Source organism: Scyliorhinus torazame, chromosome 17 (genome assembly GCF_047496885.1).
Source record: "Scyliorhinus torazame isolate Kashiwa2021f chromosome 17, sScyTor2.1, whole genome shotgun sequence".
Lineage (NCBI taxonomy): Eukaryota > Metazoa > Chordata > Chondrichthyes > Carcharhiniformes > Scyliorhinidae > Scyliorhinus > Scyliorhinus torazame.
Genome location: NC_092723.1, coordinates 104,110,904 through 104,133,916, shown reverse-complemented (window position 1 = coordinate 104,133,916; position 23,013 = coordinate 104,110,904).

The following is a 23,013-nucleotide window of genomic DNA, read 5'->3' as shown; positions in this document are numbered from 1 at the left end:
TAGGACCCCTGCCGCGCAGATTCAGCCGCTTGAAATTGGGAGTAGCGGCTGGTCGCGTTTTCATGCAGGACACAGGCTTCGATTGCGGAGGCTAGGGCGAGGCCTTTAATTTTCAGGAGCTGCTGGCGTAGGGTGCCAGAGGTGACCCCAAAAACAATCTGGTCCCGAATCATTGAATCGGAGGTGGTGTCGTAACCGCAGGACTGCGCGAGGATACGGAAATGTGTAAGGAAGGATTGAAAGGGCTCATCCTTACCCTGCAGGCGCTGCTGGAAGAGATACCTCTCGAAACTCCCGTTGACCTCGACGTTGAAGTGTTGGTCGAGCTTGACAAGGACCGTCTTGTACTTGGTCTTGTCCTCACCTTCCGTGAACACCAAGGAGTTGTAGACATGGATGGCGTGTTGACCTGCCGTGGAGAGGAGGATGGCGATCTTTCTGGTGTCCGAAGCGCTCTCCTTTTCGTTGGCTTGCAGAAAGAGCTGGAAGCGCTGTTTGAACAGTTTCCAATTGACGCCGAGGTTTCCAGCGACTTGTAGCGGCTGCGGTGTGCTGACGGTGTCCATGGCGCAGGATGGCAGATTCCTGAGGATTCGTAGGTAGGTCCCACAGTTACCGGGTTCCAATGCTGGTACTATGATGTGTTGGGTACTTTGCTACACAGACGGACCAACACGGTTGCGAATGGTACAACTCAGTTTTATTACTAACATATATTTACAGTGGTAAACTGGTTACTGAGGTTCGATCATAACCCTAGAATCTGTGGACCTATTCCTAATACTATCTTGGAGTGGCACTCAGCACATGGTGGATGTCTGAGTGGCTTGCTGTGAGCTCTGTGCCCTGAGCTGTCTCCTGCTGGAATGCTCAGGAAGTGTCGTGTCCCCTGTTTTGTAGTGTGTATGCTCTTGCCTGTGATTGGCTGTGGTGTTGTGTGTGTTGATTGGTCCGTTGATCTGTCCATCAGTGTGTATGTATGTTTGTACCATGATGTTTCCCTGAGTATCATGACAAGTCCTATTGGATTTAAGCAGGCAGATTCTCAAATCTGCTAAAGAGCTTGCCATTCAGACTGGCTTTGCAGTTGTGCTGGACTTCCTGTCAGCTCTTCCAAGCGATTGTTACATTTTTGCTTCCCGAGTGCATTTGGAAACCAATATCTACTTTTTCCCACTCCTGTCAAAGGTCTGTCAGCAATCACTTCTCGGCCTTTTGGCTCAGATCCAGCAGTGGATCAAGCCCAATATCAGGTGTAATGCTGCCTTGTCTGGATGAATCTGGTGGATGCAATTTTCCCACCCCATTGCGCCTGGTGCTGATCCCGTTGCGCCGGGAGCATGGCGGGCGTGGCCCAAAACGGGCTTTGCATCAGGAGCTGAACCGTGCGGGAATTACCCGACTCATGACGCTCGCCGCGATCTGGATCACGCCTCGCTGGCCATGATCCAGATAATCATATTTAAATGAGCCATTAGGCTCATCTAAATATGCGCGGCCAGTTCGAGGCCGGGTTCTCCCTTGCTCCCGACAGCCTCCGGCCTCACCCGGGTGTCGATTCGTGCTGGTCTCCACAAGCAGAGAGCAGGTGTGATGGCCATCACTCCGGGGGTCTCCGAGGTTATTGGAGCTCCCCAGGTGGTTAGGGTGGCACCCCTGCAACCTTAAAATTCCCATCTTTCAAGATGACGCCCAATCTCTGTGGAGCCGGTCTGGTCTCCGAGTTCAGTTGAAATGAAATTGAAATGAAAATCTCTTATTGTCACAAGTAGGCTTCAAATGAAGTTACTGTGAAAAGCCCCTAGTCGCCACATTCCAGCGCCTGTTCGGGGAGGCTGGTACAGGAATCAAACCGTGCTGTTGGCCTGCCTCGGTCTGCTTTCAAAGCCAGCAATTTAGCCCTGTGCTAAACAGCCACTGCAGAACTAAATTCAAAGTGTGGGATGACCATAAGACACTCCTAAGTGTGGAGTGAATATAGATCTAGATCTCACCCAAAAAGCCAGCAGAAAATAACCTGCCAAACCCGCCCAAAATGGCAATCAATTTTTGATTGAATTGTATGCCTGTCTTGTGAAGACTGTAAATTTGATTCAATTTTAATTTGAATTGTTTTTTGGAGCAAGCAATGAGATTGATTAAGGACTTGCCCTGTCCATTCTGCGCGTTGGCTTTGTAACTCCTAGAAAGGAGTAAGATAAAGGGGACGATTCTCCGAGCCCCGCGCCGGGCCGGAGAATCGGCGCAACCACGCCACGATGCCACGACACCCCGACGCCGGCGCGTGATTCTCTGAGATGCGGAGAATCGGCGCCATTTGCGCCGGCGCGTTTGACGTGGCGCGGGCTGATGGAATCGGCGGGGCCGCCGATTCTCCGCCCGGATGGGCCGAGCGGCCGCGCGGTTACGACAGAGTCCCGCTGGCGCCGTTGACACCTAGTCACTGCCGGCGGGAACTCTGTGCGAAGGGTCGGGGGGGGCAGCCTGTGGGGCGGGGAAAAGCGATCCTTCACCGGGGCGGGGGGGCGCCTCCGATGGGGTCTGGCCCGTGATCAGGGCCCGCGATTGGCAGGCCGGCCTCTCTCCGCCCCCGGGCCTACTTTGTTGCGCGGCCGGCCCCTGAACACCGACGCCATGTTGAATTGGGGCCGCCGCGCTGAAGAAGTCCCCCGCGCATGTGCGGGTTGGCGCGGCGCCCATTTGGCTCCGGGAAGGGAGGCTGGAGCAGCGTGAATCGCTCCAGCGCCGTGCTGGCCCCCTGTGGGGGACAGAATCAGTCGTACCTGGGCCCATTTCGTGCCGTCGTGAAACGTGACGGCGTTCATGACGGCGCGAACACTTGGTCTCCATTTTGGAGACTCGCCCCCCAAATTTTAAAACCCTCAGTTTACAGGGTTACCAGCACGTCGTCAGAAAAATCAGCCTTTCCCAAATGCCATCAAACCACAACTAACAGAGCGTCCACGACATGAACAATTAACATTTTTTTAACCATTTAGACCAGTCAATAGGTTTGTTGGTTAACATGATTATTATTGTCGGTACAAAATGACAAAGATGCTTTTATTTGCTGACACTCATTCAGGGAATCACCATGTTTCAGAATTGCACATTCCAAACTGGAGATTTCACATTTCTACGGCATGTCATGAAATAAAATAGAAACTGAACTTTTGTTCTTGAGCCATAAAAAAGAGTAATTTGTGACTGGTCCTGGGAAGAAGAGAGAGATGTGAGTGAGCAATAGGAACCTGACAGATAATTCCCCCATTTAAATTCAAAGCAGTTAGAGATTTTGTTTACCCAGGCACCAATTAAACAGCAAAATATATCGCAAGCAGACATTTAATGGTCAGCATTGTTTTCTGTCAAACCTCTGTGTTGATTCAAAGTCCTGGTAACATTGTGAACACACTGAGAACTTGCAGCATAGCAACATAGATTCTCGTAACACTCTTCATGTGCTTCAGAAAAGAACGGGGGGTGGATTCTCCATTACCTGATCAGGCAGAGAATGCCGTGCCCCCTGAAAACCGGGCTAAACCCACTGGGATGCTCTGATCCCCTGCTGGTGGTGGCAGGGAGCTACCCGCCCCGCATCGGCGGCACCTTGCAAAACAGCGATTGGCATATATTTAAATCTGATTAACGGGCTGGAAGCCCGATTCTCCACCCCCTATTATGCTCCACCCCTCACAGCCGGGAATCACGCGGGCGTGGTTTGGTGTAAGCATTTACAAGCGGGGCCCAAGCGCCATGGCCGTTGAGGGGAAGCAAGGAGATAAGCAAACCATTGAAACTTTTTAGGCTTGCTGGGGGGTGAGGTGTACGCCTGGATCTGAGGGAGCAACAGGGGACGACTTGGTGGCAAGTGCGTGGATTTGGCGTGTCCCTCTCGGGATCAAGTGACCTGGCTCAAAATTGCTGCATGAATTCAGTTAAACCCAATCCCTAGCTACAACTTACAGGCTCCTGGCTGTTCACACTGCTGACTGCTCACAGTATCCTGTATCTGCTCTGAGAGATTCTGGTCATATGGATACCCAGCCAGTCTGCCCATCTGGACACCTTCATATTCCAGCAGTGTCACCAAGGGGATGGGCGTGGCCATGCTCAATGACCGGCCCACCAAGTGTTTGCACCCCTCAGCACACCCCTTAGAAGCATAGCCCGACTGCAGAGGAAGCACGGGATTAGCGAGCTCACCCCAAACAAACCGTCCCTGGCACATAGCCCCTCTCAGAGTAAAGCATCGCCTGTGACACTATCAGCTAGCCCACCCCGAGTATCCCGAGCTGTCTCCAAGCCCTGCCTGATGACCGGGTCCCTGATCCCATCCATCCATCCCCCCCCCCCCCCGTCCAGCTTCCTGTCACAACCTGTGTGTAAACCCGGGCTCCCCATACACTGCACTAAGGTCCCAGCAAATGCACATATCCTCTCTCACCCTTATCTGTGGGGCCTGCCCACACTCCAGCCTGTTAGCATGGAGATGAATGGATGCACAATATGACTGTATCCACCACTCAAATCTTTCTGACAGAGAGCACAAGGCTCACCTAGTGAGGAGACCAACAGTAGACCCCACTGGGAGAAACTGGTCAGGAACCACAGAGCCTATTGCTAACACCGGTTGTGGCAGCCACTGGTACTCCAATTGACAGGGACGGGTGGTGAGAGGGAGGCTCCCCACATCACAGGCCGGGTGCCAGTCATTGGTGGGGACAGACTGCAGTGCGGACAATATCATCTCAAAGGGGCCGGGGGAGGTGGGGTGTGCTGTTGAGGGTGGGGCAGCAGTACTACTCAGGGTGACCATGTAACCTGGTGGCGTTGGATGGTCAAGGGAATCTTTATCATGCTGGCTTTTTGTCTATCCCCTCTCCACCCACACGTACATGGACTACAGCCAGCAATGCTAGCTATCCACCTGGTGTTATGAGCCAGTGTTTAGAGAACCCCAAAGTGTGTTATGGAGTTCACCTGACCCACAACTTTTAATAGATTGTGGTAAGGGGAGCACACGGCCCACTCTACAGGTGTGATACAGTAGAACAAGACAACGTTTTTTTTAAAGCAAAACAATGTTTATTCTATGAACTCAAGTTAACCTTTTAAAAACATACAGTGAACATCTTAGCAACCAATAATGCAAATACAACCCCCAAAGAATATAACACTAAGTAATCCTTAAGCTGTCCTTTTAACATCCATACGACTTAAAAAATAACTTTTAACAGAAGTACATCAGGTTAAAGTCACTACTGAGAGCAGTTATTAGTTTTAAATCACCAAAGGATCGATTTACAGTTTTTAGATTACAGAGAGGGAGACTCATACACCTTCTGGCTGTGACTGCAGCTATCTAGCTCTGAAAACAAAACTAAAACACACCGTGCAGCAAACAGCCTAAAATGAAAGTAAAAAGCTGACAGCCAGCCCAGCTCCACCCACTCTCTGACATCACTGCAGGAGTAAACACCCATTTCTTAAAGGTACTCTCACTACAGATATTTATATACACACCCATTTATAAACACCCATTTCTTAAAGGTACTCTCACATGACACCTCCCCCCAAGAAAAAAAAACCATCAACTTCAAGATGGTTTCATTTTTCACCTTTTCACTATCTTTTAAGAAATGCACACAGTAAGTATACTTTTAGTTTTAAAAAAACCTACACCCGCAAACAGGTATAATAATATTGTCCATTTTTCTTTTGTTCATTTCTCTATGCCTCGGCATTTCTCTTTAAAGTCAGATACTTTAGTTCCACTCCATGAATGTGCAGTTGGTGTGTGACCACCAGCAGGACATCATGCACATCTGTGCCCGATACCCAAGCTGCGCCCACGACGCATACATCCTGGCCACAGGTGTGGCATACTCGTGGCTGTCCCACGTAGTAGAGGTAGCCACGATTTCCTCCAATGGCGAAACTGGAAGGGGGATGCAGGATGGTTCCTTTGCTGTTTGTTTTCAGAGTCACCTTGATCTGGTGCTCACTTGTCCAGATGCCGAAGGTGTCTTTCACTTGCACGCTGTCACTTTTCAGCTCAGCGTACCTGGCGAGGAACGTGAGCACATCAGACACGGGGACGTGGGGGTTGTACGTGTGCAGTGATACAACCCGGTTTTGCTGCGACGGTAGCGTAAACAGAGGCTGCGCAGTCAGGATCGACAGGGGACTCTGGTTACCTTTTTCCTTGAAGACGTTCAAGAATTTGATGCACGCTGCGACGCTCTTGAAGGTGACATCAAAATACCCATTGTTGGGGAATTTTTGCAAGCAGAAGATATCTGTTGCCTTAAACCCACAACACTCGAGCAGCACCCGCTTCACGAAGAATTTCCGGTCCACAGGTGACTCCCCTTCCGCTTTCTTCACTGTGACTCGGACAGTGTTTCGCACTCCCCAGCCTGGTGGTCAGGATGCAGCTGCATCCATAGCTCGTACGTTGGGTCTGAACTGTATCGGCGTTAGGCCTAAACCAGAGGTTTAGGCCAGCATGTAGATCCACCAATACCAGCCGGGCTCCAAACGTTTCCTCTTTGACGACTTCAATCCCTCCGAGTTCTCCAATCCAAGATCGACATCGAAATCGAAATCCTCGGCTTCCCTCGATCCAATGGGTGGGGAGAGCTGTGGTTGCAGGAGAAGGTGAATGAGGGCTCAGTCACTGGGGATGCTGACATACTAGGTGGGCTCATACTGCTGTCCTCATGCCCCTTTCCTCAGAAGGCGTGTGGACCGAATGGCTTATTTAAATATCATTATTTGTATTAGGCTCTCGCTGGGTGACTCACAATCAGCACAGCACCTGGTGCGAAGACCGAGTTGGGCTTCTCCTGGGATTCAACCATTGTGCCCGGCTCCAGGTGCAACGGGTGAATCCTGGGAAAAGCCCAGTTGGACTGGGCTGTGCTGGGTGCAACGCGTTTGCTGATTCGTGCCCACTGATGATAAAACAATCACGCTCATGAAATACTAAGAGTACAATTGTAACTTAATTTGTTTCTGCAAGTTCGTAAATTCCTCACCTCTCTCCTTAGGCACACAACTGGGAAGCTGGATAACTTGACAAAATCTCTACCAAAGCCCTGGTGTGTTTAGACTGAAGATTTGCTGCCTCCTTGGGAATTGTTGAGAAGTCATGATCATTCTGCTCGTCGCTGCTAGGGGAGATGGCGGTGGGGGGAGGGGGAGGGAGGCAATATGCACATTCTGGCAGCAACATAAAAAGTGGATTGTGTCACAGGAATTTATAAGCATTTAGACTCATCAAAGCAAGCCAAATGAGGCTAAACTGGAGGGACAGTAAACCACAACAAGATTCCCTTGCCACTTGCCACTTTACACAATGCAGTGCCAGAAAGCAGCTGCAACAAGGACAGAGAGAAGGAAAAGCTCCATGATCCTTGGCCCTCCTCAGCCATCATTTGCATGTTTGTATGTGACGGAGAGGGAGCGGGTGCTCAGTTGAAGTGGTGAAGCAGTCGCAGACATGTGCGTTGAGAGCATAGGGGAACCATTATTTGGAGCCGGAAATGGTATGACAGGCAGGTTTAAAAGGTTTAGGGCCAAATTTTGCTGAGATTATGGTTTTTCTAAATTGATCTTCACGTGATGCCTCTTTATTGTGACAGAGTTATGAGCTTTTCTAAGGTGTTATTTATAAGGTTTGAGAATTATTTTTATAATGGTTACTGGGTGAGGGAGTGAGGGGTATATTAGATTAATCCATAGAAACCCTACAGTGCAGAAGGAAGCTAGTCAGCCCGTTGAATCTGCCCCACCCTCCGAAAGAGCACTCTACCTAGGCCCACTACCCCACCGCCCTTACTTGTAAACCCACTCATTGATCATGGCCAATCCACTTAAATTGCACATCCTCGTGATGAGGGAAGCTTTGGGAAGTGAGGGGCTGATGGTTAGAAGGTCTCACACCCATCTCCAGAACTGAGCTTATGCTTCTGGACACAGAGGTGGACCTGTTAACCTGGCTGCCTTGGCATCTGCCTGTCTCTGTGTCCGTATTGGGACTGCTGCACAAGGTGGCAGCCTGACTCCAACCAGTCCTGACTCCCAATAATATGCAGCTACTACCGGTCAGGAAGTGGAATTGTGCTGTTTGGATATCCCACTCCCAAGATGAAAATCTGGCCACACTTGTAAAAATAGGAGGATTTTGACTGTGAGAAATCTGAGGGTGAGCTAAGGCCCCTAACGCTGTATAGAGTGAGTCCTGACAACAGTAGCTTAGATATTTTGGGGACTGAATATCAGGACAAAGCAGAGTGCAATCACAATCTTCTCATTTGAAGGTCAGAATCATTTTAAATGGTGAGCTGCGTCCGGTAGGGGTGGAGGTGAGAAGGAGTTTGACACTGCAGTGACAGCTCTGGGAGAGGAAATAAAATAACATTGATTTTTTTTTTCTGGGATTGCTAACAGATGTTTTCCAGTCAGGAAATACTGGCCGGGATTTTAGTGTTGACGCCAGCGCAAACACCAGAGTGGTGTACGCCGGCGTGAACGGGCCTCCTGGCCCAGCGATTCAGCAGTCTTCAGGGTGCTAGCACAGCGCCGGAGTGCTGCGCGCTGCTCCGGCGCCGAAAGGCGGCCCTGCACGGCCGGTGCAGGTCCGCGCATGCGTGCGACGGCCGTCTCCGCACCAGCGCATGCACGTGGTTGCCGGCGCATGCGTGTGGTTGCCGTCTCCGCGCCGGTGCGGAGCAACATTTCGGAGACCTAATAGCAGGCCCCGACTGGCGCCGCGGCGACTGCGTGGGCGCGATTGCCGCCGATTCTCCGGTCGCCAGAGAATCATGGCCCAGCGTCAGAGTGGCGTGGTGGGAATTTCCCGCGTCCCCGGCGATTCTCCGACCCGCCGTGGGTTTGGAGAATCCCACCCGTAGTCACTGTTGTAATGTTGTGAAAGCAGCAGACAACATACGCAGAGCAAAATCCCACAAACTAGAATGTTGTAATGACCAGCTACACTGCTTTTTTGATGCTAATTGAGGGGCAAACACGGATCAAGGAATCAGGGATACGAACATAAGAACATAAAAACGAGGAAAAGGAGTACACAATTCATAGAATCACAACAGTGCAGAAAGAGGCCATTCAGTCCTTCCAGTCTCCACCGGCCTTACCAAGAGCATCCTACCTAGGCCCACTCCCCCGCCCTATCCCCATGACCCCATAGCCCCACCTAACCTGCACATCTTTGGACATTGAGGGGCAACTGATCATGGCCAATCCACCTAATCTGCACATTTTTGGACTGTGGGAGGAAACAAGAGCACCCGGAGGGAACCCTTGCAGACAAGGGGAGAACGTGCAAACTCCACACAGTCACACAAGGCTGCAATCAAACCCAGCTGATCTCCACTCGGCCTCAACTCCACCTTCCTGCCCATTCTCCAAAACCCTTCAACCCATGAATAATTAAAAATCTATCTGTCTCCTCCTTGAAATTACTCCATGTCCCGGCATCCACCGCATTTTGGGGTTGTGAATTCCACAGGTTCACGACTCTTTGAGAGAAGTAATTTTGCCTCATCTCTGTTTTAAATCTGCTACCCCTTATCCTAAAATGATGAGCTCTCGTTCTTGATTGCCTCACAAGTGGAAGCATTCACTCTACATCTTATTTGTCAATACCTTTTATTATTTTATGTACCTCAATTAGATCTCCTCTCATTTCATTTACCAGTGATAACTTCCCTGGCCTTCTTCGAAAGAGTCCTTTGGGATGAATTACACTCACCCCAGCAAGCAGAGCGGCCGACAGTTTGGTGTCTCCTCTGAGAATCAGAACCTTCAACGGTGCAGCACTAGAGGATTAGATTTTTGCATTTAAGCCATAGAACGGGGCTTGAACCCTGAACTTTGTGTTAGCAACTGAGCGAGTCACAGCTGGTACATCCAAAGGCCCTCAAATAATAATAATAAAAATAATAATCTTTATTGTCACAAGTAGGCTTACATTAACATTGCAATGAAGTTAGGGCAGCACAATGGCACAGTGGTTAGCACTGCTGTCTCACGGCACCGAGGTCCCAGGTTCGATCCCGGCTCCAGGTCACTGTCCGTGTGGAGTTTGCACATTCTCCCCGTGAAAATCCCCTAGTCGTCACATTCCACGCCTGTTCGGGTACACGGAGGGAGAATTCAGAATGTCCAAATTACCTAACTGCACATCTTTCGGGACTTGTGGGAGGAAACCGGAGCACCCGGAGGAAACCCACGCAGAAACGGGGAGAACGTGCAAACACCGCACAGACAGTGACCCAAGCCGAGAATCAAATCTAGGACCCGGGCACTATGAAGCAACAGTGCTTACCTCTGTGCCACTCTGCTGCCAATGTAGCAGCATGGGGCATGTGGAAGAATGTGACTGTGAGTGGACGCCTCTAAATACTCTGAACTTTCTGGTACCTCTAATTAACTCCAGGAAAGGGTAAAAAAAATCATCAAACAAAAATCAGATGTGAGGAAAAGTTTTTTTACTTAGTGAGCATTTGGGATCTGGAATGCCCTGCTTTGCACGTATGGTGAAGGCGGATTCAATCGAAGCATTCAAAAGAACTCTACTTTTGAAGCTGAAGGCTCTGGTTAGACCCCATTTGGAGTACTGTGTATCTAAGGAAGGATGTGCTGGCCTTGGAAAGGGTTTGGAGGAGGTTCACAAGAATGATCCCTGGAATGAAGAGCTTGTCGTATGAGGAACGGTTGAGGACTCTGTGTCTGTACTCGATGGAGTTTAGAAGGATGAGGGGGATCTGATTGAAACTTACAGGATATTGCGAGGCCTAGATAGAGTGGACGTGGAGAGGACGTTTCCACCAGTAGGAAAAACTAGAACCTGAGGACACAGCCTCAGACTGAAGGGATGATCCTTTAAAACTGAGATGAGGAGGAATTTCTTCAGCCAGAGGGTGGTGAATCTGTGGAGCTCATTGCCACAGAAGTCTGTGGAGGCCAAATTACTGAGTTTCTTTAAGATAGACATGGATAGGTTCTTGATTAATAAGGGGATCAGGGATCAGGGGAGAAGGCAGGAGAATGGGGATGAGAAAAATATCAGCCATGATTGAATGGCGGAGCAGACACGATGGGCAGAATGGCCTAATTCTGCTCCGGTGTCTTATGGCTTTATGGGAACTGGATAATTACCTGAAGATTAATAAAAAATTGTAGGGCCACGGGGGAAAGGCTGCGTAGCCTTTTTCGAGAGAGCCAGCAGACCATGATGGACTGAATGGTCTCTTTAGGTGCTGTAACCATCCTGTGATCTTATTCTCTTCTATAAAACGGCCTTTCCTTTAACAGCTTCTCGTGAGACAAGTACATTCACTTTAATAAGTGACTGTGCCAGTTACATAGTAGCCTACAATTAGAAGATGCACTAAAGGCGGAAATGACAGATGTTTAATGTCACATATTCTAATTCCAACAGCTACACCTCTCAGACATTTGGAGGAGCTGTGTTTCTTCAGCCCACCCTCAATCCTTTGTATTTACAATATCCGGATTTGGGGATGTAACATATCTTGGATCCAGCCCTAAATTGCCATGCAAGCCCAAATCTAGATTTCTCCCAGGAATGCCAATCATTCCCTACTGAGGTGGGAGCATTCATCTTCTGGCTTAGAAACAAAAGTCTGATGAGCTTGCAAAGAAACCAGAAAAAAAATATTCCAGTGAATTAAGAACATTTGCTGAATTCTGAAGCCTTTCTTGGTTTTGGTTTCACACACGCATGGAAGAGACACACTGACACCTCTCTTTTACAGTTTGAACACATTCCCAAATACTTCTTAACAAATGCGTGAAGTACTGTAAACAGGACACAGCTTGCCAAACCATAATATTTTGTTATGACCAGATAGAAAAACATCTTTCACTCACTCTGAAAACAGAGGGTTTTTTCCGGTTCATTTTCCTGTGAATAGTTTTGTATTAGGGTTGGTCGTTGTGAACAGCACCTGAAATCATGCCTACATTTTTCTAACTGTGGTCATAGAATGTACAGTGCAGAAGGAGGCCATTTGGTCCATCGAGTCAGCACCGGCCTTTGGAAAGAGCACCCTTCCCAAGCCCACACCTCCACCCTTTCCCCGTAGCCCAGTAAACCCACCTAACCTTTTTGGACACCAAGGGCAATTGAGCATGGCCAACCCATCTAACCTGCACATCTTTGGACCGTGGAGGAAAGCGGAGCAGCCGGAGGAAACCCACGCAGACACGGGGAGAACATGCAGACTCCGCACAGACAGTGACCCAAGCGGGAATCGGACCTGGGACCCTGGAGCGGTGAAGAAACTGTGCTAACCACTATGCTACTGTGCCGTGAGAACGACGCGGGTGGGTATGGGGCATTGATTGATCTCCCCGTGGGTTTTGTAGAGTACGCGTTCCTGAGGTAAGCGGGTGGAGGCCGGCCCTTCTGAGGGTTAGTGAGCCCTTTAACTGTAGCTCCCAGTCCCGGACCGGCAGTTCCCGGTATTCCTGGGCTGGGACATTTGTTTTATGAGCCATGGTAGCGGCTTTACTTTCAGTTCAAAATAAACCAATTTGACCTTTCACTCTGCGTCTCCTGGAATTATTACACTATCTAAGTAATGCTATTGTCATTCAGCCACAGCTAGGCACCAAGGAAATTGGATTATTTCAGCATTTGGTCTGAGGTCAGTGCACCTAATACTCAAACATATTTGGGTAAAAGCCATTTTGACCTGACCTCCATTTTAAATGGCTTTTCTTTGAATTTCCTGATGTTTCTCTGGTCGTCAAACTATGTAGTTACATATCGGGCTTTGAGGACGGACATGTGACAGTTCTTGACTCTATTCCTAAATTTCAATGCAAGTCCAAATCTTGATTTGCACTTTTCCCCCAGGAATGTCTGTCATTCCCTCCTGAAGTGAGAACCCTCATCATTGTGCTGTCCGCACAAACAGGTTGCTGTTGGTTTTACTTCAAAACAGTGATACTGCGTTGAGTCGAACTCGGATGACACAAAATTCCAGTTATGTCGAAACCTTCAAGCATTCTCACCATCAGAATAGCAAATCTCATAGAACAGTGCCAGGGACCCGGGTTCGATTCCTGGCTTGGGTCACTGTTTGTGTGGAGTCTGCGCTTTCTCCCCGTGTCTGCGTGGGTTTCCTACGGGGGCTCCGGTTTCCTCCCACAGTTCAAAGATGTGCAGGTTAGGTGGATTGGCTGTGCTACATTGTCCCTTAGTGTCTAAAGTTGTGCCTGTTAGGTAGATTGGCCATGCTAAATTGCCCTTTAGTATCTACAAATATGTAGGTTGGGTGGGGTTGTGGAGATAGGGAGGGGGAAGTGGGCCTGGGTGGGGTTCTCTTTCAGAGGGTTGGTGCAGACCTGATTGGTCGAATGGCCTCCTTCTGCACTGTAAGATTCTATGAAATTCTATGAACTGCGCCTGATAGGTCAAAATTCTGCACTGGTAATTCTGGATTAGCTGAATTTGTCTAAGGTTGCTATGTGACGGTGCCAGCCAATCAGAATGGCGTTATAGCACACAAGAGCCTGAAATCAGGCTGGAGGAGGAAGAAATTGGTATGTACAACATAGAATCCCTACAGTGAAGAAGGAGGCCATTTGGCCTATCAAGTCTGCACTGTGTCATGATATCCACATTAACATATCATGGTGCAATCACGCACACACACTGATGGACAGGTAGTTGGACCAACCAACACACACACAACATCACAGCCAATCACCAGTGAGAGCACACGCACTATAAAACAGGAAACACCACAGTTCCTGCTCATTCTACCAGGAGATAGCTCAGAGCACAGAGCTCACAGCGCGCCACTCAGACATAGACCATGTGCTGAGTGCCTCACTAAGATAGTGCTAGGGCTGGGCCCACAGGTTAGCTGGTGAAGTACAAACCACAGCCAGAAGTTAATAGTTATCATTGTACAGAATAATAAAGCAGAGTTGTACCATCTACAACCGTGTTGGTTCGTTTGTGTATCGGAACACCCAACACGACATGATACCAGGTCTGGAAACTCGCCAGCGACTGTGAAACCTACCTGCACCTCTTCAGAAACCCACCATCCTGCGCCATGGAAACCATCAGCCCGCCGCAGCCACTCCGGATCGCTGGAAATCTTGGCGTCAACTGGAAGCTGTTTAATCAGCGCTTCCAACTCTTCCTAGAAACCACAGACAGGGAGAATGCATCGGACACCATGAAGATCGCCCTCCTCTGCTCCACGGCGGGGCAACAGGCCATCCACATCTACAACTCCCTGGCATTCGCGGAAGGCGAGGACAAGACGAAGTACAAAACGGTCCTGCTAAAATTTGAGGAACACTTCAATGTGGAAGTTAATGAGAGCTTTGAGAGGTACCTCTTCCAGCAGCGCCTGCAGGGTAAGGATGAGCCTTTTCAATTTTATTTGACACACCTCCGTATCCTCGCGCAGTCCTGCAGCTATGAGGCCACCTCCGACTCCATGATTCGGGATCAGATAGTTTTTGGGGTCACCTCGGACACCCTACGCCAGCAACTCCTCAAAATAAAGCGCCTCACCCTAGCCACCGTCATCGAGACCTGCGTCCTCCACGAAAATGCGATCAGCCGGTCAGGGGTCCTACGAGCCCGAGCGGGTCCAGTCGATCGAGTTCCTCCTGGCCCGCGGCCCGGACAAGGGCGACCATTTTGCGTGCTTTCCGAGGCCTCCCGCGCTTGTATGTGCCAAAAGAGGGGACGTCGACGCAGAAGGACGGGACATGCAGGCGCGCTCTACTCAAGACCGCACCGCGCATGCGCGGTGGCGCAGCGAACGCCATGATGTCACGACGTGCGGCAACTGTGGATCCGCACATTGGCAATTTCCGGCCAAAGCGCGAAAATGCCTCCGCTGTGGCAGGATGGGCCACTACGCCGCCTGCTGTCGAGCAGCTCAACCTGCCAACTCTCCGCAATTCCGCGAGCCTCGCAGGGACGTGCGGGCCATTCAGCCCCCATACACCGAGTCATACCCTGACGACATGCTGACCGGTGATACCGACGACCGGGAATCCTTCCGCATTGCGGTAATAAACAAGAACCGGATGTCCCCAAGTAGGACCCACCAGCCGATGCCAGTGCACAGCATTAATCCGGGCGATGAATGATGTGCCACCCTAACGGTCAACCCGAATTCGTCGCCCACCTAATAGACTGGACCTATGAGCCTGTTTGCACATTGGACTCACTGAATTGTTTTGCAATACTATTAACGTGTTTCTTTCTTGTCATTCCAGAAGTTCTCTTTCGATTTTTGCTGTTTGCACTTGTTTTGTTCGTGATACAACCTCGTTGCTCTGTTGCACCTGACACCTTCCTATGTATATAGTTTAGCCTCATGTACATGTTGTAAATATTGCACACACATACTCAGATGCACTCAGTACACACCAATATTTATTAACATTTAGGCACATATTCTTGTGAAAAGGGGGGATGTCATGATATCCACATTAACATATCATGGTGCAATCACACATACACACTGAAGGACAGGTAATTGGACCAATCAACACACACACAACATCGCAGCCAATCACCAGTGAGAGCACACGCACTATAAAACAGGGAAAACCACAGTTCCCGCTCATTCTACCAGGAGATAGCTCAGAGCACAGAGCTCACAGTGTACCACTCAGACAGAGACCATGTGCTGAGTGCCTCACTAAGATAGTGCTAGGGCTGGGTCCACAGGTTAGCTGGTGAAGTACGAACCACAGCCAGAAGTTAATAGTTATTATTGTACAGAATAATAAAACAGAGTTGTACCATCCCAGCCGTGTTGGTTTGTTTGTGTATCGGAACACCCAACACGTTTGTGCATCGGCCTTCCAAAAGAGCACCTACCTAGGCACACTCCCTCGTCCTATCCCCTCAACCCTGACTAACCTGCACATCTTTGGTCACTAGGGGGCAATTTAGCATGGCCAAGCCACCTAACCTGCACAGGTTTGGACTGTGGGAGGAAACCGGAGCATCCAGAAGAAACCTATGCAGACACTGGGAGAATATGCAAACTCTACACAGTCACCCAAGGTCAGAATCGAACCTGGGTCCCTGGCGCTTTGAGGCAGCAGTACTGACCACAGTGCCACCATGCCACCCTTCTCAGGTGAAAAACCGGTGCAGAACATTCCAATTCAGCGGTGGGATGGCCTCTGCCCAATCCACATGGGCCTTGGTCTCACTGCTAAATCCATGCGGCCCAGTATTTAGGCCTCCCTGGACAGATGACAAACAAAAGGCTTTTGGCCTTTGAATATGGTAATGAGGGGCCTGAGGAAGGGTCTGCTAACTGATGGCAGTCGAAGCAGGATTGATACAGATGGTTTCCAGAAGTTCGAAGCAAACTCACTTGGATTTAGAAAACTGAACATTGTTAAAGTTCGCACTGGAATGCTGTTACTCATTAAACAACTCAGTTAAAAGCAATTCTTTGCATATTTTCTCTTATCCAAAGTAATGTTACATATTCAGACTCTATTACAAAAAAGATGCTGTTACGAAAATCTATAACATAGCTTTTACATCTGTTTTAAGATTATATGATTGGTGAGAATGTTTAACCTTCAGCTGATCACTGGATGGAAACGAAATGTTTTGTCTGCATGATTAACAGAAAGCACTCGAACTGATACTAACCAGGAGGTATTCTTCACAAGTACCCTGTAATGCATGGTATGGGACCAGCCAAGTACTGACAGGGGTTTAAAATTGTAAGCAGACAAGCACTGTAGAATATACACAACTGCTCTTACTCGAACAGTGCTTAAATCTGCTCTTACTCGAACAGTGCTTAAATCTGCTCTTACTCGAACAGTGCTTAAATCTGTACTGTATCCTAAATGTCAAGTAGTTAAAGCTTTTCTCGATAATGTGCCGTCTGTTGTTAAGGGAACTGTATAAAAGCTGGGGCGTGATTTTCCAGTCCTCCAGCCGGCTGCTCCTCACCCTCGCTGGCAGAAGGATTCTCAGTTTCTGTCACCTACCAATGGGATTTCCCATTGTGGTCACCCCACGCTGCCGGGAAATTTGTGGGCATTGTGCGCTGCTGGTGGATCAGAGGATCCCGCCGGCTGAGAATCCTGGGTGGGATCCGATGATTTTCCAGAGAGCAGAGAATCGGCGCCATTGGCGCCGGTGTGTTTGGCGCAGCGCCGGTCGGGGGCCGCTCCAAGGGGACCCCCAGCGATTCTCGGCCCGGGATGCGCCGAGAGGCCACGCAAAAAAGCCAAGTCCCGCCAGTGCCGTTCACACCTGCTCTTACCCGGCGGGACCTCGGCATGGATGCATCGGGGGAAGCTTGGGGGGGTGGGGAGAGAGGGAGGGAGTCCGACTCCGGGGGGGGGGGGGGGGGGGGGGGGACCTCCTCTGTGGCCTGGCCAGCGATCGGGGCCTACCAATCAGCGGACCGGCCTCTCGGGCTGGGGGCCTCTTTTGTTCCGCGCCAGCCCCTGTAGCCACGACATGTTGCGTCGGGGCCGTCGCGGAAAAAGGAGCCACTGCGCATGCGCGCATTGGCCCTGGTCCCACTGCGCATGCGCAGACCCGAGGCGCCCATCTGACGCTGGGGATCGGCAGCTGGAGCTGCGTGGGTCGCGACGGCGTCAACACTTAGCCTCAGGATCACAGAATCCTGCCCCCTGCTCCTGGTTTCGATAGTAATTGGGCTAGATTCTCCCATTCCCCCAGCCGAGTGTTTCTTGGCGGCGCGCTGCTCGCTTGCGGAGGATTCTCTCTACCGCCACTTGTCTGTGGGATTTCCCATTGAAGCCACTCCACGCTGCCGGGAAACCTGCAGTCGGAGTGCAATGCCGGGGTGGGGGAAAGAGAATCCCAATGGCTGGAGAATTCCAGCCATTTTTCTTCTCTCTTTCATTTTATAACATTTAAACTGGTGTACAAACAATTCGATTTGATACAGCCAATTTGAAAATACATTTTGTCTTTTCAAGAATCTCAGATGGCAGCATAATATCATGCATTCCATGTGGGGGGCATTCAGCCTTTCTCAGATTCCATTCTATCATTTTTTACCTGTGCTGGTTCATTGAAAGAACTGCTCGGTTACTGGTTGCTCCACTCGTCTATTTTTTTCCTCAAAGCCCTATGGAAGTCTCCTTTCTAAGTATTTATCCAATTCCCTTTTGAAAGTTGTTATTGAACCAGCTTCCATTGCCGCCTCAGCCAGCGCATTCCTGATAATAACAATTTTCCGCAGTAAAACCAAATTCCTGTCTCTGTCATATTTGGGTGTTCGGAACTGTACTGGTTAATGTGAGACTGAGGAAACAGTAACACCCACATTATAATGTGGAGAGTCACACGGGAGTAGTAGAGTGTACAATTGAGTCTGGTAGAAGATATTACCAAATCAGGACGTATCCTGTATATATGTACATCGTTATGTGTTGTTAATAAACAGCTATTGTTCAACCAATACAAGCCTCCAGACCTATTCATGGGACAACAGACAACTTTACAATATGTAGGCAGCAGGTGAGTCCCGAAGAATGAAGAAGTAAAGAAACTGCAGTCTGATCTAAGAGAAGTGCGCTTAACCTGAAGACTTTGAATACATAACTGGAGATCAGCTAAGAATCTCCATTACAGGGGTGCAGAAGATAGATTCACCGCGCAGTGTAAAATCACTCCACCAGAGCATATAGAGGTCTGTTGCGAGACCTGATCAAAAGGGGAGTCAAAGGACCGAGCCAGATTGCAAAAGGGGAAGCATAATAATTAGCCAGCACTGGCAGACTGATAGTTTTAACGAACATGGCTAAAAGAACACTGCAGCCTGGATCCAGATTCAGTGCCATAACACGTGGCGGCAGTACACACATGGAAAAGAGATTTCAAGAGAAGTCAGAGCAAAATGTCAGCTTCAATTTGATGTTCCAAGCTTATGAAAGCAACAAACGGGTCAAAACATTTCATTCAAAACCTTTTCTACAGTATTGCTGAAATTTAAATTGTCTCCCTAACTATGACAGGAGACCACCAAACCCTGTTAAGTAATAATAACTTATTGTCACAAGTAGGCTTCAATGAAGTTACTGTGAAAAGCCACATTCTGGCGCCTGTTCGGGGAGGCCGGTACAGGAATTGAACCTGCGCTGCTGGCATTGTTCTGCACTACAAGCCAGCTGTTTAGCCCTCTATGCTAAACTAGCCCCAGTGGGAGAAGGGAAAATAAATATTATTACAACAGTAAACTGCCATGGATGATAAATTAACACTGCCAGATGTATTAGCTAGAGCTTTGACCAAGAGTCACCCTGACTCGAAACATTAGCTCCCTTTTCTCTCCACGGATGCTGTCAGACCTGCTGGGATTGTCTGGTATGTTCTGTTTTTGTTTCAGATTCCAGCATCCGCAGCAATTTGCTTTTATCTTCGTTGCACATCTTTGGACCGAGGGAGGAAACCGAAGCACCCAGAGGACACCGGAGGAACATGCAAACTCCACACAGACTGTCACCCAAGGCCGGAATTGAACCCTGGCGCTGTGAGGCAGAAGTGCAAACCACTGTCCCACCACATGAATGAACAGAGTGGACATTCCTTCTGGAAGGAAAGGGATATGCCCATGGCATCAAACTAAGGAAGACAGATTGTCAGCAAAGAAAAGTACAGCATTAAAGAGCGCAAGAAACAAAGCAGTTGTTGACACCTGAATAAGCAAAACACCAAATGTGACAAATTCAACTCCAGACCAACAAAGTCTGCACAAAGCAGTTAAGATTTCCACTCCTCCAAATTTAAAATGAATGAGATTTGGAAGAGTTAAAGCCTCCAGACTGTCTGAATCTGTAAATGCAGAGACTAGCGGGGAGAAGGGGTACGTGTAATTATTATTGGGTAAAGACTTGAGGGAGGTGTAGCATTAGGATGTTTGGAACTGTAAGGCCTGAGGAAACTGGGAATTATTATGGAGAGTATCGTATGGGGGTAGTGGAGTGGAGGAGTGAGTCTGACAGAAGTTGGCATGAAGATAGCACCTAGTCAGGACTTATCCTATATATATGTATATAGTCATATGTTATTAATAAACAGTTATTGTTCAACCACACAAGCTTCTAGACGTCTTTCTGAGACAACCTACAACAATAAAACAGTCTCCCTTCTGGGCTTTCAACAATGATCTTAAATCAATCCCAGAAATATTCGGATTCTTAGAGCCAAATGTGCATGTTGCTGATGTTAGTGTGTTTTAGGGGGAATTTCCGCTGTTGGAGGAAAGAATCGGCTCCTACATGTGTTATATTTATTGATAGTACGTGGAATGTTTGAAGTTTACACTGTAATCCAGCTTAACACAGAATGTGCTGCGCAATGTCTTTACAGTGGTGGTGATCTGTTGGTAGGGTGCGGAGAATGAACCACTCGGCAACTTGTAGACACATGTCACCTTAAATTCTAATCATGGCACTGTGCCAATGGCCCTTGATTGCCTGGATGGTGAGCTGTTCATTTGTCATAACGAGGCAAGCTCAACCCGTCTTTGTCTAACTTCCACTTAAATGCACTTCCAGTAACTGTCACTTGATAGTGATTAAGAGTGGAAGCCATGGCTGATTTTCTTTTCCCTCCTACCCTACCTGGCCTACAGGAATGCTGCATGTGCATTGTAGCAACTCGACCACCTGATACCAATACTGAGGCAACAGTGAGCTGAGGAGAGGCAACAATTTCTGCATCTCATTTCTGTGCAGCTTCTAGCAGCCTGTTTAACCGCTACTCTGGATTCAGAAAGGCATTAAAAAAAGGGTTCAAACTGGTAGAGAAAGTGTAAAGCCGGGCGGCATGGTTGCACAGTGGTTACAACTGCTGCCTCACGGTACCAGGGACCTGGGTTCGATCCCGGCCCTGGGTCACTGTCCGTATGGAGTATGCACATTCTCTCCGTGTCTGCATGGGTCTCACCCCCACGACCCAAAGATGTGCAGCCACACTAAATTGTCCCTTAATTGAAAAGAAAATGTAAAGTCAACATCCCAGATGTCCTTAGGCTGCTTTCACCTTTGAAGGGGAAAACTGACTGGTGGTGATTTCGCCTGAGGATCACCACACCTCAGGCAAGGAGCAAGATTTGGAAGGCGAGGCCTTTATGAATAACTTACACTGGGAACTTAACCCACACTGTTGGCCTCTCTCAGTATCACAAACCAGCGGTCCAGCCAACTGAGCTAAACAGACCACCGGGTATAACACTGGGTTCAAACGGGAAATAACATGGAGTATAAACAGGTAGATAACACTGGGTTCAAACGGGTATAAACACTGGGTTCAAAGGGTACAAACACTTATTTTATATGGCTATAAACACTGGGTTCAAATGGATTTATAACACTGGATTCAAAAGGGTTTATAACACTGGGTTGAAACAGGCATATTACACTGGGTTCAAATGGGTATAAACACTGGGTTCAAACGGGCATAAACACTGGGTTCAAACGGGTATAAACACTGGGTTCAAACGGGTATAAACACTGGGTTCAAACGGGTATAAACACTGGGTTCAAACGGGTATAAACACTGCGTTCAAACGGGTATAAACACTGGGTTCAAACGGGTATAAACACTGGGTTCAAACGGGTATAAACACTGGGTTCAAACGGGTAAAAACACTGGGTTCAAACGGGTATAAACACTGGGTTCAAACGGGTATAAACACTGGGTTCAAACGGGTATAAACACTGGGTTCAAACGGGTATAAAAACAGGGTTCAAACGGGTATAAACACTGGGTTCAAACGGGCATAAACACTGGGTTCAAACGGGCATAAACACTGGGTTCAAACGGGCATAAACACTGGGTTCAAACGGGCATAAACACTGGGTTCAAACGGGTATAAACACTGGGTTCAAACAGGTATAAACACTGGGTTCAAACAGGTATAAACATTGGGTTCAAACGGGTATAAACACTGGGTTCAAACGGGTATAAACACTGGGTTCAAACGGGTATAAACACTGGGTTCAAACGGGTATAAACACTGGGTTCAAACAGGTATAAATACTGGGTTCAAACAGGTATAGACACTGGGTTCAAACAGGTATAAACACTGGGTTCAAACAGGTATAAACACTGGGTTCAAACAGGTATAAACACTGGGTTCAAACGGGTATAAACACTGGGTTCAAACGGGTATGAACACTGGGTTCAAACGGGTATAAACACTGGGTTCAAACGGGTATAAACACTGGGTTCAAACAGGTATAAACACTGGTTTCAAACAGGTATAAACACTAGGTTCAAACGGGTATAAACACTGGGTTCAAACGGGTATAAACACTTGGTTCAAACAGGTATATAACACTGGGTTCAGGTGTTGCTAACTTTTGGTTGGCTCTTAATTTGGCTCTATTTAATCACGTTTGCTCAAGAGTCGTCAGGTATCTTTCGACACCACCACAAGGCTCAGAACCGAATACTGATCAATGACTCGATACACCAGTTAGTAAGTTCAAAAGCAATGCTCATTTATTTACACACAGTCAAATCTACTCATGCATAAACTCTACAAACTAAACTACAACTATTACGAAGGCCTATACTTAGCTTCGGGCGCCCACTCAGTCAGAGGAACAATGGCCGCTGCTCGGTTCTGAGGCTGCTGGGTTGAGCTGTTTACAGGGTAGCAACTGGGAGCTTCTATCTCGTCGCGTGCGTTGACTTGGAACTTACTTGGTCTGCTGTAGCTGCTAGGCTGGTCTCTCTCTTTGCTGAGAACCAAAGCCAAAGGAGAAAGATTCTCCCTTGCGTGATACCTCTTAGACTGCAAAGGGCTTCGCGCTCTTTTGGGCGGGCCTTGAACTTGGCCTCAACTAATTGGGTCTTTCCCAATCATCGATATCGATTTTCCTCCAATAGAGGGGTGGTTCCTTGATCGCTGGGCGTGTCCTGGTGACTGCCAGTCTGCTTTGTCTTAGCTT